Source organism: Gouania willdenowi, chromosome 22 (genome assembly GCF_900634775.1).
Source record: "Gouania willdenowi chromosome 22, fGouWil2.1, whole genome shotgun sequence".
Taxonomy (NCBI): Eukaryota; Metazoa; Chordata; class Actinopteri; order Blenniiformes; family Gobiesocidae; genus Gouania; species Gouania willdenowi.
Genome location: NC_041065.1, coordinates 11,270,743 through 11,285,902, shown reverse-complemented (window position 1 = coordinate 11,285,902; position 15,160 = coordinate 11,270,743). Strand labels below are relative to the sequence as shown.

At 38.1% G+C, this 15,160-nt stretch overlaps 1 protein-coding gene across 1 annotated transcript in view; it reads right to left on the bottom strand.

Annotated features, from left to right (window-relative positions):
• The window catches only part of gng2 (guanine nucleotide binding protein (G protein), gamma 2), a 30,589-nt gene that overhangs the window by 15,223 nt on the left and 206 nt on the right, over positions 1-15,160 (bottom strand). The window contains exon 2 of the mRNA XM_028438844.1: positions 2,399-2,475. The gene's annotated coding sequence lies outside the window, so the exon portion shown is untranslated. The remainder of the gene's footprint in view (positions 1-2,398; positions 2,476-15,160) is intronic.

Sequence of the window (15,160 nt, the reverse complement as noted above, 5' to 3'; positions counted from 1 at the left end):
ACCGCCCCCCACACACACATCCGAGGAAGCCCCAAGCAGCCGAGCACCCAGCGCATCCCCCCGCCGACCCCAACCCCCAACCCCAAGGCCCCCCGCCAGCATCCAGCCCCCCCCACCCACCCACACCCAAGCACCCAACCCCCCGAGGAAAGGGCCCAGAGAGCTCCCCGCCCGAGACCCCAGCAGAGGAGCCATATAATTTGGTTTTTAAGTTGTTTAAAAAAAAAAAAAAATTTTTATTTGATTCTTTTGTTTTCCACATCATTAAATGTTTGTGCAGCAGACAGAGAAGTCCATCTGCCTCAAATTTGTAAATGTGCTTGTGTGCACTGACGTCTCCACATTAAACGAGCAAAATGTTCATTTAAATAAGGGGCGGTCTGCACCAGTTCTGTTCGTGCACTAATCATTGCTGCAATCTTAGTGAATTCCGCACAGCAGGTGCGGAAACTGCACCACTAAAGGATTTAGGGAAGCAACTGGATTACCAGCTTTTATTTCACATCTTTGTGAATCCGCCCCTAAATACATTTACTTTTCACCTTGGCAATCAGGTCTCATGAGGCAGTATCAAGATGAAACATCTCTAATAAAAAGTTTCCAGAAACTATTTGTTTTACTCGACAAGTTTCTTTGAAATTAAAGGCTTCTGAGAAAAAGAGATGCCGGTTGAATTCCTCTGAAACTGCTTGCACTGCAGATACAATCTGGATACAAACACGACGCTAACTGACCAAGATTCAATCATTTATGCTGTACGTTCACTGCAGCTTTTCTCAATTATAAACTAACCATGTTGGCATGACATTATGAGGAACTACAATGTTGCATTGTTGTTTTTTTATTATTTTTTTTTTTTGCAGTCTTCCTGTCATTGTGAAGCAGAATTAACCAAGCAATGGATTGCACACACTCTCTTCTATGGAACGTAAGCTAGCATCAGAGCACTGTGAGACTAGCTACAGTAGCTTGTTGCAACAGTTGTTTACCTGGGGGGGAACAAAATAAACTAAAATCAACATACATAATGCATCTAATAATAATCGTAATAGCAAGTTCAAACAAAGGGTGGTGTTTGTTTGCATTGGCAGCTCTCCCATTGTTAGTTCTGACTCGTTTGGAGCAGATATATGGATCAAAATGAGACGGAGAATTGTGACCACTTATATTTCTGTCTGTCTGTTAATGTGGATGTTTGTTAGCAGGATTTCTAATAAAATTCAGAACATATTAAGATTAAATTTGGTGAGCTAATAGACTATATCAAAATGAATAACAAATTAGATTTTGGAGATAATTCACAAGGTACTGTAGATACAGTATAGAGAATAAATGTTTGAACAAAGATATTTCAAACTATTTAAAATATTTAAATGAAATTTAGTGAGCTGATAGACAATGTCAAAAAAAAAGAATAAGATGGATTTTGGGGATGATCTGGGAGGAATTGTGGTTACAGTATCTAAAACAAATTTTTCATATATTTAAATCAATATACAAACAATCTTTTTACTCATAGTATAGAGCTGAAGAAGAGCAATAATCTAACATGTTTATTTTGATCAAATAATTTGTGGAAGTCTATCTGATGTATGGAAAATGGAAAATGTCAGCGACATACGTTTTGAAAGCTGAATAAAAAATGACAATGCAGATAATAAGTCCAACTTCACACCACTCTCTTTCGAGCAGTGTATTTATTTATTTTAATACAATACATATCATGTCATAAGCCATGTAGGCTACAAATGGAAACATGTATGTACACATGCCACTAAAGCTTTTTCTGTTTGTATTATATTGCTAAAAAATAAATAAATAAATAAATAAAAGTGTGAATAATCAAGGTTACATCCAAATAACTGCCAAATATCGGGAAAAAAATATTTTAGATCTTGTTTAATTGCCTGATTCTGTCAATGTGCGCTATTGAAACGAAATAGAAAAATGGTTTGCATTAACAGAAAAAGCACAGGTAAAACACTTTAACCTTCAGCATTTGCAAACACAACCAGCATGTAGAAAGTTATGTGGCCATTTCCGGCTTTTTATCAGCAGTGTGTGCAAAAATGCCACCCTGACATTTTCCTATCTCCAGAGAGAGGGCTGAGTGAGGAGATAGTGACATAAGGCAGAAGGACTGTCTGGCACTGTCGAAGAAACTCGCACTCATTGCAAAGCCTCATTTTAAAAGTCTACTTTATAGGATTGCCTTCATCGGAACTGTAAATGATTCAGTTTTTCTGTATTTCTACGTCTTATGTAAAAAACAACAGTAAAAGTAGTGTAGAGAAGGACTTTTTGACATCACTGGCTCAATATTGACTACCCCTAATCTAGTCTACTGCCCACAGTCAGTGTCTGAGCTCAGTGATGAAACCCTCCCATGCAGGCTTACCTGGTGGGTTTAATCCAATGCTCTCTGCCCCAACGTGAGCCTGCAGTTCACTGAGCCGCTGCTGTCCACTGTGCTCTCTGCAAACACAGGAGATAAAGAGAGCGTGAAGTGAGCCTGCACACTTTCATTCCTGCATTCCAGATAAATTAGGCCCAGGCATTTGTGTGTAGCCTCTGTCCTCTGATCACTGTGGGTCAGAATGTCGCAGCTCACTCCGACAAATTCTGCAACAGGGAAACCACTGACAGGAAAAGAAACATGTATGTTTTAAAGAAAAGAAATGAGCTGCAACTGTTACTTTTTTTATTATGGTTTTTTTTCTCTCTTTTTTTTTTTTTTTTGCTTTTTACACCAAGCACTTTTTTTGTTTTGGATAAAAAGAAAAGTGTAAAGTCATAAGTTTGTTTTGAAGACAGCAAAGAAAAGTTAAGAAAACCACAGAAACTCTTCACTATCTGAGAACATATAAGCCTGTGTTAAATTAGTTGACCTGAAAAAACACAGTAAGACTTTGTTAAAAATAGAAATACTGGCATTACATAAAATATTTGTGAGTTTTTGTGCAATAGTTTAAGGCGTGTCAAACTCAAAGTCCAGAGCACGTGTCAAACGCAAGGCCCGGGGTCCAAATTCGGCCCTCTAGACCATTCAAAATTCGGCCCAAAGGGGAAAGTAAAAAAAAGACAGAAATAACATGAATTATTCTGTAAGTTACCAAATAATTCAGTTGTAGATATCTCAACTCTTCTAAATACACAAATTTAATGAAACTCGTAATTTCCCTTATGCTTTTATCACATGACTGCAGTCATTTCTACTGTAATGTGTGTGAATCTAATCCTTATTTTTAACAGTCTTTTACTGAATTATTCACTTATTTAACTTTTATTCTTTCTTTCATCTTTGTTTAACGTTTTATTCTTTTATTTGTGATATTTTCTTGAGTGGCTGTAACAAAAGCAATTTCCTTCTGGGATAAATAAAGGAATTCTGATTCTGATAGTGATTTCAAATCTCAAATTTTTCTAAAATTACTTCTTATAATTTCCAGAAATGAATTGAAAAATTGTCACAAAATCATTTCAATTGAGAGAAATCCTGCAATCCTGGACTGATATCTGTCACTTATTGCTTGGATATTGTCTGTGCCTTACATACTACAGTATATGTATTATTTACACGTGGAAGTGCCAACTTGGGGAAGTTATTGTTGAAATTGCTCATTTTTCAATAATAATCAACTAATTTAAGAGAATGACAAGAAAGCACTAATATTTTTTTTTTTTTACTTATAGTTAAGTTCAATACATCTGCAACACTAAGAGATTTATATACAGTCGCTAACATGTGAAACAGTTATTAACACAGGGAAGAATGATGTGATATTGGATTAATCCAATAATCCAATAATGTATTGTTAACTTTTTTTCTTGAAAAAAAGAAAAATATTCTGAAGCCCGATTCCCTCTCAACAGGTCATGTGTTGAATTGATTAATTTGAAGATTTGTGGAAATTAAACAGTACATAAAAGCTTCATATAATTATTTTTGGCATTTTAATGAAACATTGGAAAAACAACATTTATGTTAAAATGTGCTTTAATGTACGTTTATTTATTCTTTTATTCCAAAGAAAACGAATTGTTCATATGTCTTCATCATCCATCCATCCATCCATCCATCCATCCATCCATCCATCCATCCATTCATCCATGCAGATACATAGACTGTCACGGGCAATCACACACATAAGCTTCAATTCTCATTACCAATGCTCCAATAATGTATCATAGATGTATCCAGAGAAAACATAACATACATTACAGAAAACATAAACTCTACAGTGAAACCACCACCAGTCTCTCTGTGAGTCCATGTTGGAAATGACCAACCCAGTTTCACATCAAACTAAGCTATGCATGAGTAGTTGCTGGCATAGTTTTTTTTTTTACAAAGGTCAAACTTCTACTACTGAGTCGCTATCAAACTCTTGCGTTACACAGGAACCCCTATATTGCATTTGTTAATATGTATCTCAGGCCTCGGCTGCTTCTGATAAATGGGCCAATTACGCTGCATGAGCGCCTCTGCAGAGGAAGGGAATTCCACCCGCTGTAAATCATGGCTGCACAACATAAAGCAGTGAGGAATCCAGCAGCAAAGCCCTGCCAACAGGGCCCGATGCCTAAGCAGAAGCATTCTAGCAATGAAAAACAGAAATGGGTAGTGCACTGTCACCACTTTGGATCACTGAGGTCAAATTATTCCTCTATTCCACTGTTGAATGAAAGGTTATTCACATAAAAAAGGAAGAAAAAAAAAGCCAGCAGAGGTAAGATATACTATCAGAAATAACTGATAGTATTAATAAAAATGAATATACAATTGGAGTGTTCTTTGATCTTAAGAAAGCATCTGAAATGGAAAAGTATGATTCAAAGGGTATTATCAGGTATAATGAGTACTGATATATCCTAATCAAGTAGAAGTACTGGTTTTTTTGTTTTTTTTTATTAAAATTGTACTCAAGTACAAGTAAGTCATACAAAAAATACTCAAGTACAAGTTAAAAAGTAGCTCAATTAAATAGTACACAAAGTAAAAGTTACTATAGTTACTTTCACCCCCCACGTTTATTTTTGGTAATAAATCTTGCCACGGTTCCCTTGCATACAGTAAACATCCCATGTATAAACTTAAAAATGAAGAGACCAAATCTTGCACAAATGGAACTTAATTTATTTTGGTTTTTGGTTTGTCAAAATGTACAATTATTTTTGAAATCAAATAACACCAATAATTCAATTCAAAATCAAACATATTCTCAGACTCTAAGTATACAGGAGCTACATTTATGAACTCTAATACTGAGAAAATTACCAGCATTCAATGCTGTGTTGACACGGTGCGTTATGTTTAATCTGGTTGGTCAGCTATGATGTGATGCGTTCGATTGTTGTCTGATCATTTCAATTTTTTGTGGTTTTTTAATGTCCGTTGATCCTTTTAAATCAAAAAAGGTTAGAGTACAAATGTAGTAAATTACTTTACTTTTTTTAAAAACAAACTTAAGTACAAGTAAAATTAATGATTAAGAAATATACTCAAATATGTACTCTGCACCGATCCTTTGTGGTGAAAAGGGAGCTGAGCCGAAAGGCAAAGCTCTCGATTTACCGCTCAATCTATGTTCCTACCCTCACCTTTGGTCATGAGCTTTGGGTCATGACCCAAAGAACAAGATTGCGGGTACAAGCGGCCAAAATGAGTTTCCTCCCTAGGGCTGGGATCTCCCCTAGAGATAGGCTGAGAAGCTTAGTCATCCGGGAGGGGCTCAGAGTAGAGCCCCTCCTCCACATTGAGAAGAGCCAGATGAGTTGGTTTGGGCACCTAATTAGGATGGCCTGGGTACACCTCAGGATCCCCCCGGAGGAGCTGGAAGAAGTGGCTGGGGTAAGGGAAGTCAGGGCCTCCCTGCTAAGGATGCTGCCCCCGCGACCCGGCAATGGATAAGCGTGAGAAAATGGATGGATGGATAAAAGTAAACATAGTCAATGTTAACATAGAACGAGTGAACAAAGTACACAGTAAATACATCAAAGGAAAGTTGGTGAGGAGTATTGCTGTCCTGTGCAAAACAAGACACGTTCTTGATCAAAAAGCATTGCACACTCTTTATTGTACACTTGTTTTACTGCATTTGAGTTACTGTCCAAATGATATACAGTATGAAGCAAGTAAAGGTTCACTTCCAAGAGGGTTGCAGAAAAGATTCTTGGAGAGAGAAGGGGAATACAATTTAAGAGAAAACATTTCAACAACATTGAAAAGGATGAGTATAAGAACAGCAGGGGTTAAATTATAGAACTTTAACGCTAATATTCGTTTCCTAATTATATTTGGGTAGGTGTGTATAAGCTTTTGCTTCAACCTACACCCTTTCGGCTGATTGCTTAGACAATTGAGTGTTGTTTGTTCTGTTATTTGTTTTTTCTGAAGACTGCCGAAATAAAATAAAAAATTCAAATTCAAATTGATTCCCAAGGGGAAAATGTAGGTGTTACAGCAAACAATAAATGATGAGCTGTGTTGCATTTCAGATCAAAGTTAACAATACATGTTCTACCTTCAAACTGTTTGTTATCAATATCTTGGTAATTCACATTTTTTCATTGTTTACCTTCTGTGCTGAGCAGTGTATACAGCAAACACACTAAGCGAGTTAGAACCAATCAGCATTATTGACTTTCCCTTCCTTTCTCAAAGATAATCTTACATGATAAACAGTCAGAAGCAGACTGAGTCACGTGATCAGGAGCTTGTGACTGTGCTGTGACACGTTAGTGTTTGTCTAAAATTTGCACTCTCATGCAGAAACATCCGGCTTCTCATCCAGCATTCACATTTACACACAGGAGTTTCTTAAAGAAAACTGTCCACAGCTGTGTTGTGGGGGATCAGTGCAGACATGGGCCACATGTGGCCCTCAGTCTAGTTTTGTGCGCCCCTGAAGTAAAATGTACAGAATGACAAATGAACACAAAAAGCAATGGCAAGAATAAACAAAATGACGCCAAAAAGCATAGGAAATTACAGAAACATACACAAAAAGTTAATGAAATTACACAAAATACAACCAAAAATACACGGAATTACTCCAAAAACACAGAAGACAACTATAGAAATACCCCAAAAGACAACAAAAATACACAACAATGACTCACAACACACAAAATACTATTATAGAAAAAATGCACAAGAAGACAAATAAAACCCCACACAAATTGACAACAAAATGCAAAAAGAACTACAAAAAAAGGAAAAAAAAACTAAAATATAGAAAACAACTAAACTAAAATACACAAAAATGAGTCCAAAAAGTCAACACAAACTTCCCAAAATGACTCATAACACACAAAAAAGTTCTAAAACCATACAAAATGACAACAAAAGTACATGAAAACCTTTAAACTTCCTAGAATAAACAAGGTGCTCAAAACCTTCCTCTGAGGTTCTACATTTCATACAATACGATACGATACAGCTTGTTACGACTCACTCAGAAACTGATTTCAAGCTTCAATTTCTCAGGTTCTATATCCTTTCAAACTAGTGCATTCTCATCATCTATATGAGGCATTGAGACATCCATCCATCCATCCATCCATCCATCCATCCATCCATCCATTAATGCTCATATACGGAGTTTCGGAGAAATCTATGTTTATGTATCACTCTTTTAAAACGCGAAAAAATACCAAACTAGTCTTTTACTATGATCTACTGCCGGTGGTCATTCATATACATTAATGTATATAAGTCCCGTCTTCATCCTATAGACCCCATCCCCTATACAAATTGAAAATCGCGCCGCGATCGCCCAGCCAATAGGCTTCCACTTCCTGTAGCCGAGACTGTCAATCAAAGTGAATGCGTGTGCGTAAACAGCCCGAGCCCGTGGTATAATGATCAAAATTCCCATCGGGTTAGAGATAAAAAACTTTAGGCTCTAAGCTGAACTATGGAAAAAACGTTTCATTGATTAATGTTGAAAAGAGAGAGAGAGAGAGAAAATGAGGACTGTTAGATATATTTAGTTTTTTTCTTCATTGAGAGGTCTTAGTATAGCACAAACATAGTTTCATTGTATTATTATTTTGTTGTAAAACAGCCGCTAAATCTGAATTAGGAGATTGAGTGAATATATTTTGTATGAACTTTATTTAAACTGCAGCCAAGAAGGGAAAAACATGGCGGGTGATCTACTTCTCTCCTGTCTTCCAAACTTCAGCCCCCACCACTCCTTGTGACAGGTGTTTAGTGACGGGACTTAAACCCCCTCAGCGTGCTCGTCCTGTGACAAACACCTCTGATTCTATTCGATCCCTAAAGCTATCCTTCTCGTGGCATTTGGAGCGTTTTTGATCCCTCCTTTGGGATTTTGGGGACTCTGTTTTTCATGAAGAGACGCTCTACACGTGTGATTATCGCTGCTGTTTGAGTGCTGTTGGCTTAAAGGGTGATTAAGCACTGCAGGAAGCATCCTGGCGAGGAAAATATAATGTAATTCCTGACCTGTCGAGTGACGATCTCTTGCGGACTCCCACACATGCTGACTCTCAACTTGGCTCCCCCTTCACTTCTGTGTCCTATGTTCTGTGTACACCTCATGATCCTGTCGTTTGTTTCCCTTTACACCAAGACACAATTTGGGACAGAGTGCTATGTCCTCTGGGAGGCCAACTTAGTGTACAATCAGAACAGAGATTTTAAAAATTGTCCCTTGATTAAGCATCTGTAACCTGGAAAGACAAAGAACAGCCTGTTCAGGTCTGTAGGAAAAGTAAGATTGGGAGATAACGCCTTCTGAGAGTGAAGAAAGCCCTTTGAGAACAAGAGGAAGAAGGTGATGTGCTTAAAAAACAACCATGTAGATGTCAGGAGTAACTAAACCCTGAGGTTTTGGCTGACGTGCATCTAAGCAGGAAATGTAACTGATAAGGGGCGGGGCTCCTGGAGCAGGACACACCCAGTCACTCTCTAACATCTCCAAAGACCAATCTATGCTGCGCTAGCTACATACTCAATACTTATTATATACCTCTCTGTTGAAAAATCTCTCGATCCAGATTGTGGAGTTTACAGGTCCTAGTTTTTATAAGGAGGCGGGGCCAACAGTGGTGGTCTCTGACAAAAGCTGCCTACATAACGTCATCAGCCTCCATCTTAGCAAATAGCAAATGTAATTATAATAGCTGGGGTTCAACCCATAGAGGGCAGTCACTCTTGCATTGTTACAACAAAATACGCTAAATTAAAATACTATGACTAAAATATCAAGAGTTGGACGAAAATCAATCAACAACACTATTTCATACACTTCATACCGAAATACATTTGATTTATCAGGAAAAAGTCATTTGGGGGTTCAGTTACTCTATAACTTGGGAGTTGGGACAACTAAGATGTAGTAACAACTTTGTAACAAATTCTTCAATCAACTAAAAGTGAAACCTGGATGACAAAATATAGAAATCATAGACGCAAACCAAAGCATTTGTTTGATTATCACATCATACAACCATTATTGCCAGTGCAAATTACATTAATTTTGAAGTAACTTCTGAAGAGAATTCCTTTTTTTTAATTGTTATTATTCCTATTGAATCAGCTAAGAAGTAACCGTTGTGAAGAGCACATCCCTTACTGTAACCCTCCGATGAGCGGCTAAGTCTGCAGGAATGAGTGGGAGTAAGTAGAGTTTTAATATACAATGAATTTTACATTGCTTTCTCAAGAAAACCGTATTATTCTTGTTCAAACTGTTTTGGAATGTAAAAAAAATGAACCCACTAGATTAGCAGTAGTTTTTTATGTTAGTTTGTATTTTAGGAAAATAAATAAAAATGGTATCTGAAACACAGAGCGCGTAGGACCACGAGTAACTTGTTGCATACTTTTTGCTTGAGAAGATGGTTAAGAAAGAACGATACAGGTTACAATCAAAGCTGCTACCCACGATCATCTTTTGCCAGATAAATCCATAGTATACACCATGGTATAGGTTGTAATTGCTGCTGGAAAGTTTTCATCTCCACCGTAAACACTCCTTTTGTTGAGCTTTTAGCGCTTTGCATTGTGGGATGAGTAGTCTACAGGGACGGGTGCATAGAGGTTTTTTTTTTTTAAACTTAATTCTGATATCATGGTCAATACCGGCAACAAGCTAGATTAAAAATAGTGTCAAGAGAATCCCTGTCTTCCTTGTCTGGCGAAGAAACACAAGAAATCATGGTAAGAATGGAAGAAAAAAAACTATTTCAACCTTTTTCCTTTCTTTTTGGACCTAAAGATGTTCGGTTTATTGATCTATGAGGCATACAATATGAAATGATCTAATAAAATATGATTGTGGGTGGCAGCTTTACCATTCAGTCAAGTGGACGTATATAACACCAAATAATTTTGTTTGTTTTTTATCATTGGTGTTGAATCCCAGTCTTGGTCTCATTCCTTTTGGTTTGAAATGTGTTCCTATCTATAAAGATAAGCAATATGATGCCTTTTATACTGGCAAAAACTTAAGTCCAACAGTATAACTGGTAATGTAACTCTGCATCGTCCTTTGATCTGGAATAACTTAACGTTAAAAAGGAGATGTGGTGGTAAGACAGGTTTTTATAGCCATCACATCAATGATGGGTAACATACACTGACCTCCGGAGTTTGTAACGGACACTATTCAGATGATATCGACTAATGAATGTAATTTAGCACGGATCCCTGCCCTTGAACAGGAGAACGGACACATCTCACTCTGTGCATGAGGACAAAGTAATAGGACACAGAGAGCCAAGCTGGGTTTGTCTGTAGAGGTGACGCCAAGTGTGGCTGTGAGCGTCTTTGTCCATCATAGTTTTTCTGTAGGACTCAGGCCTGGATGTGTATCATCACTTCATAAAGGAGCGGTCCAAGGGGATGCATTCTAATGGTGCAATGGATCCTAGAGCGGTTAAAAAGGATTCATTTGCTCTGAAAGTCCGCCTCGTTTTGGCGGAGTGAACACGCAAACGAAGTCTAGAGTGGATCAAACAGGCAAATTCTAAGTGATTGTTTTTGTTGGTCTCGGAGCGTTTCCAATCGAATCCTAGAGTGATTAGGAGCGCCGTGAACGCAACCGCTCTCGAAGCGGATTATAAACAGGAAGTATCTGCGATGTGGGTGGTCAGGAAGAACCGGCTGTCAGTGCGCGATCCTTTCACGGGCCTGATCTTTTCAGATCCTTTCAACACATGCGTGTAGACTACGTAACTTCCTTCACTCGCAAGTTCTTTGAACAATTTCAGATTTATAATGACTGCAGTCATGTGATGAAAGCGTGAAGAAATTGCGCTGCTCCAAATATTGTAGAACTTTATTGAATTTGTTACATATATATTACTACAACTGAATTATTTGGCAATTTAGACAATTTATGTTTTTTCTGTCTTTTAACTTTCCCCTGTGGACCAAATAGGATGGTCTAAGGTGTCAGATTTGGCCCTCGGGCCTTGAGTTTGACACGTGAGTTAAAAAGTGATCCTTTTGTCAGCTTCTTTAACAGAGCACAATAGAATTAAACAAGAAGACACAGTCATCAACATCCACAGCCAGATTGGTTCTCACTATAACTCACAACATTTCCTAAATGCCCTAAATCTAAGAATTTAGATATATACATAAATAAGAAAATAGTATCCCATCAGAATTTAAAATTACTAACTGTTTTAAACGGTTTCTAAGAAAAGCTGTCCCCTTTGAAGATACCGCAAACACAGTAAAGAAGAACGGAACAAGGGCAAAAACTCCGGAAAACATATTTCCGCGCTTCTCATTTTCGAACTCAATGAAGGTATTGATACCCTGAAGCCACACACCGAACGTTTGTTAAAACAACAGTTTCATCATATTGTTTTAAATGTGTGTTTGTATCATTTCACACTTGACAAAAAAGTAGGTCTCAGAGCTGTTGGATGTAAAATACTTTACATGAACTCACTCTGTGTGTCTCCGTTAGACCATCACCACCCATGATCATTTGATTAGCGAGGCATCTGTGCCACCCCCAGCATGTCCTGCTCATCCTACCATCTCAGAGGGTAGGCAGCACAGGCATGTGTGTGCACATACACGTGTGTGTGGAGGTTAATCTAGGTCCCAGATAAGAGGAGGGGGAAATGCAGTGGCCCAGGAAATGATGCTTCCCCCAGGGAGTGAAAAAGGCAGCAGGGATGAAGCTTATTGCTCAGGGGGGAGCAAATTTGCCCTAAATGTTTATCAAATCAAATGATTAAGGACTGGCATGGGTGTTTCTTTTTGTGTGAAATGCAATGACCAAATGGTTTTCTTATATGTCAATGTTTTGAGTTTTTAAACCTACCACACTTGTTATGTAACTGGTGTGTATTGGGGTAGAAACAATGGGTGACAGTCACAGAAATGCATAAAGGATGTACGTTTCTGAGTCAGGAGGGCAAAAATCAACACCAACCTCCAGTGATGAGTTATGTATTTAAAATACAAGTAAAACATAGAAATGTGATTTTTCTGGCCTGTGCTTGACATAAACTGTATTTTTGTGGCACTTTGCACACAGAACTTTCTTCACCATGTTTGGTTTGAAGTTTATTTTACATTTGCAGGAGTTGTAAACAGACTTCTACTCACCATGCAATAAATATAAACAACATACTTTATATAAAAAAAGATGAATATAACAAACTTTTAATTCCCTTTTAGGGCACTGGGTTTAGTAAGTAGTTAGAAATAAGAATAATCAGCTAAATAAATACAGAATGTTGGTCAATTTTGTTTTTAGGAGTAATGATGGAAAAAAGTAATGCATCAGGTGACAACAGCAAAAATATTATTCTGAAGAAATATTTTCCCCTGCACTTTGGTTTCAATTCACAATTTCAGATGTGTTTGAATGCGTACTTGTGAAATGCATTTTAAAAATAATCATTAACATTGAGAATGAATATGCACTTCTGTGACCATCTGCCTTCATCGGGATAGTTGGGTGTTGAGATGAGATGATGATGAGAGAAGAAGTGTGTTTTTGGTTTCAGTGCATTCGAAAGAGTGAAAAAGTTAAAATTAAAAAAAAGGAAAAAAAAAAAAAAAGCCTTAGTTTTCATGACGAGACAATTTGAGCCATTTGCTTAAGACACAAAGGTCAAGACTTGAGTTTCCATGGTGGACTTAGCACCGATTGAACCTTTTCTGAATAAAAACCCAGGCTGTTATTTTAACTTTTCGTTAGATGTGAGTTAAAGCCAAACATAGTTTCTTTACAGTTTCTTTCTTTCTGCCACATTAACACAGCCCTAGTCCCCCACTGACCCCCATCACCACCACCATAAGACAATACTACCTGCACTACTTATATATATATATATATATATATATATATATATATATATATATATATATATATATATGCTCATATCCATCCTTTACATGCATTATTATTATTATTCTTCAGTCTTTGGTTTGTTTGTTTGTATTTGTTTTTTTTCGCACCATCCACCTAGTCAAATTCCTTGTATTGCTTTAAACTCTACTTGACAATAAAACTATTCTGATTCTGATAAAAGAAGCTTGAAGCTTGAGAAATGATTCAAGGTCAGAATTGAATTCACAGACTTTAGTGGGAAAATGAATCATTTTCAAAGCTTGACATAAATACTGAGTATCTACAGGTTAGCATGTGGTAGCTTTGCTGCTTGGCCAAAGTCAAGAAGTTTTAAGAAACTTCATTTACGGTCAAGACTCTGAACATGCGCATGGTGGATTAGTGGTTAGCACATCAGCCTCAGAGCAAGTTCCTGGATTCAAGCCCTGGAGTGGACACTTGGGTCCTTTCTGTGTGGAGTTTGCATGTTCTCCCCGGTTTTCTCAGAGTACTCCGGCTTCCTCCCACAATCCAAAAACATGACTGTTAGGTTGATTGGAGTCTCTAAATGTGAGTGTGAGTGGTTGTTTGTCTATCTATGTGTTGCCCTGTGATGACTGGCGCCCTGTCCAGGGTGTACCCCTGCCTAATGCCCAGTGTGAGCCGGAGATAGGCACCGGCAGACCCCCGTAACCCTGAAATAGGACAAAGTCGGTCAGAAATTGGATGGATGGATGGACTAAATGTTCACTTCAACAAAGGACATAAACACTCTGGATACCTTTCTGTCTGAACCAGATACTGTAGTTCCAACATGCCATCAGCCCAACAACATCCCTATGGCTTCATCTATCATGTTATTTCCCAGGGATGGTTTGACCTGGTTCTCAAATATGGAAAACTAAAGCCAAACTTCAGTCATTAGTCACACTTTCAGCCTGACATGATTGGGGCGTTAACTTTAGGGAAGCTGTGCAGGGTGTGAAGGGTCGTTGCTGTCTTACGGCGTCTATTTCCAACACTAAGATAATCTGTAAAACTGAAGGATGTCAATGTTTAGACCTTGGAGCTGTTTGTTTTCAGTACGGCCCTCCTGAGCACCAGCTCTGATACACTTCTGATCTGCAGTGAGCTTTTGTAATAATGGGCCTTTACATTAATGTAGAGCTAAGGTTTCAATGAATGTATATCTGTCAACTATCGGCACCAAACCACCGACCCCCTCCCCTCCTCTCCCCGCCATCTGCCTGATACCTCCACTCTACGTAGAGGGTGTGTGGTCGACTGCTCTCTCCTCACTATGTGGTGAGAGGGTTTAGGGTGGCCAGAAAAACCTCACAGGAAGCCGGAGGATTCTTCTCTGCATGGTTTTCTCGGCTGCTTCTGTGTGTCACATCCTCTTCTTTGGTCAATTCCCTGCCCTCTTTTTTTCATCTCCCCCTCTTTCATCGTTCCTAGTCTACAAACAGCCCCCTGAAACAGATGCTCTTAATTCCTCTGACGACAGTGTCAAAGACCTGCCCAACACTTATCGGGAGGGAAGAAAGGAGCCTATTCTGTCATTCTCCTGATACATAAACATCTATGAAGGACAATAACCAGCTGCTCACCTCTGAACGAGAAGCTTTTCTGGTTATTTTAGAGTGAAGATGGGATTCCATGATGTAAAAACAGCCAGCAGCATCAATCTAACCTCTCTGACAGCATGGATGCTTCTATGGCACAGTGGTACACACCCTGTTTGGTTTGCAAAATAATCCAGATGCTACCAAAAAAAGATTTAAAAGAAGAAAAAAAAAAAAAAAGGAAGGAATTGAACAGCAAGC